General features: G+C 41.8%; 1 pseudogene; it reads left to right on the top strand.

Annotated features, from left to right (window-relative positions):
• LOC103276567 overlaps window positions 1–2,467 on the top strand; it is a 3,359-nt pseudogene extending 892 nt beyond the window's left edge.
• Window positions 2,468–2,733: the final 266 nt, after the last annotated feature.

Here is a 2,733-nt window from a genome sequence, read left to right as displayed (position 1 = left end):
AATAGCAAGTTTATTATAGCAAGGCGGTTACTTTTATAAAAGTCTTTGTTCCTGCAGGTTTACATAGCCACTGCGTGTAAATTATCACTGAGATAAAAACCGGTGATAAAGCCCACCTAGAGAGGAGCTGGCTCCTCTGAGTCTGCTGCCACCTTGTAGGAATGTTTGAAAGAGGCTTATCGCTTTATCATTTACATCCCGTTGTAAAAGTATAAGTTAGCCTGCTAGTTTGGGGCTGACAATGCTTAACCCAAGAATTCTAAATACAAACACTGCTTAAAACCCGACATATGCCTAATTCTACGGGGTCTGAGGTAGGATTTAAAGTACTAAGATTTCATAAAATACAGGAGGTAGGAATACACAAAATATATAGTAAACATGAGGTGGGGATATATGAAATATAGTGAACTAAATGCTACTTTTACAGCAAATAAGTTTCTTGGTTTCTTGGGTCTCTCAATAGCATGCTCTTAACCTAAATCTATTGTTGTCCTCTCAGTGGTAATGGTGGTGATGATGGGTGTTGGAGATGATGATGGTGATGGTGATAATGGTGGTAATGATTTTGTTAGTGATGATGATGGTGGAGAGGTGTTAATGGTGATTATTATGGTGTTGGTGATGACAATAATCATGATGATGATGATGGTGATAGGGAGGTGTTAATGGTGGTGATTATGGTTTTTGCAGTGATAATGGTGGCAGTGATGGGGTAGGGAAATAATGGTGGTGATGATGGTGTTGGTGATGATGTTGGAGGGGTGATGATAGTATTGGTGATGATAGTGGTGGGGAGGGTGGCAGTGGTGGTGGTGAGTTTGAACCCCACTTGAGTTCATACTTGGCCCTCCTTTTTTTAACTTTAAATTTATGTCTCACATATACACAGAAAAGTGAACATATCATAAGACCACATATATGAGGATTATTATAAACAAAGCCCACCCATGCAAACAACATTCAGATTAAAAAGTAGAGCCAGGCATGGTGGCTAATACCTGTAATCCCAGCAATTTGGGAGGCTGAGGTAGGAGAATTTCTTGAGCCGAAGTTCATGACCAGCCTGGTCAGCACAGGCGACCTTGCTTCTACAATTTTTTTAAAGTTAGCCAGGTGCGGTGACATATGCCAGTAGTGCCAGCTACTTGGGAGGCTGAGGTGAGAGAATTACCTAAGACCAGGAGGTTAAGGCTGTGGTGAGCCATGGTTGTGCCATGACCTTGATCTAAATAAATAAATAAATAAATAAATAAGTAAATAAGGAGAATGCACCAGCATTTGTGGAGCATCCCGGGAAGGCCTTCCAGGCATTATCCTGGATTGTCTATACTCCTGATCCCTAACTCTGTGTATTTCCTCTTTTTTGGACTCTATACAAGTGTGGTCATTCAGTGGCATTATGTTAGTCTTGTTTACTCCACTCACAGTTATGTAAAGAGATTCGTGTTGCTGCAGTTTTTGGGTGACTATAGGTTGTTGAATTTTCATTGTTGTGTAGTATCTTACTGTATGACCACCTCACAATGCATTTATCCATTCTATTGCTGATGAGAATTTGGGGTGGGTTCTCAATTTTTGCAACTGTGAAGAGTGCTGCTAAGAACATGTAGGTTTGAAGCTGGTGGCGTGGTGGTGGAACGGGCAGAGGCTGCTGGTTTTGTAACCATCACTCCTCCTCGCTGACTTGCGGGCTGTGAGGCCTAGGTCAGGTCCAGCCACACCTCGTGGGCCGCTCGGAGTGGAGGCTGCCTGAGGTTGGGCGGGCTGGAGGTGCAGGTAGAATTGTCAGATCCCAATGACTGAAGAGATTTGGGGCAAGGGAGAAGCATCTGTGTGAATATTTTGAAATGTTGACCTTCACTTAGGAAATTAAGTGGAAAATATATTTTGGAGGACAAGGGAGGAATATCTAGTTCCAGGTACATGTGAAGATTTTTTGACAGTTTAGCGTAGAAACCATTGATCACCTTGTTCTCATTTCTACCTGTTCTGTATTGGCAAGGGAGTGTGTCCAAATGAGCAAGATATCGCAGCAAAACAGTGCTCCAGGGGTGAATGGAATAAGTGTTATTCATACTCAAGCACATGCCAGCGGCTTACAGCAGTTTCCTCAGCTGGTGCCTACTGGCCCTGAGGGAGGAGGCAAAGCTGTGACTCCAAGCAAGCAAAGCAAAAAGAGTTTGACCATGGATCGAAATAGTGATGAGTATTGTCAACGCAGAGAGAGGAACAACATGGCTGTGAAAAAGAGTCGGTTGAAAAGCAAGCAGAAAGCTCAAGATACACTGCAAAGAGTGAATCAACTCAAAGAAGAGAATGAACGATTGGAAGCAAAAGTTAAATAGCTAAGGAATTAAGTGTACTAAAATATTTGTTTCTTGAGCATACACACAACCTTGCAGATAACGTGCAACCCATTATCACTGAGAATACAACAACAGAGTCTGATAATGCAGAACAGTAGACCTCATCCTCTCCAGACTTTACAACTTGTGGCTTGTACTGTAAAGGTGTGACCAACTACATCACTCATATAAATCGCTGAAAGTTGTCTTGTTCCATTATTCAGAGATCCGTTAGAGGTTATTTTCTAGGAGCACCACTGAAGAGTTGATTAGCTAAAAATATTAGCCATGCAATTCAGATATCTGTTTTTTTTGTTGTTGTTGTTTGTTTTTTGTTTTTTGTTTTTTTTAGTTGGAGTCTCACTTGGTCGCCCAGACTGGAGTG

This window comes from Carlito syrichta, unplaced genomic scaffold (assembly GCF_000164805.1).
Source record: "Carlito syrichta isolate Samal-C Ts95f unplaced genomic scaffold, Tarsius_syrichta-2.0.1 Scaffold316250, whole genome shotgun sequence".
NCBI classification, from domain to species: Eukaryota; Metazoa; Chordata; class Mammalia; order Primates; family Tarsiidae; genus Carlito; species Carlito syrichta.
The sequence above is the reverse complement of the archived record's forward strand: the minus strand, read 5'-3'. Positions and strand labels throughout refer to the sequence as shown.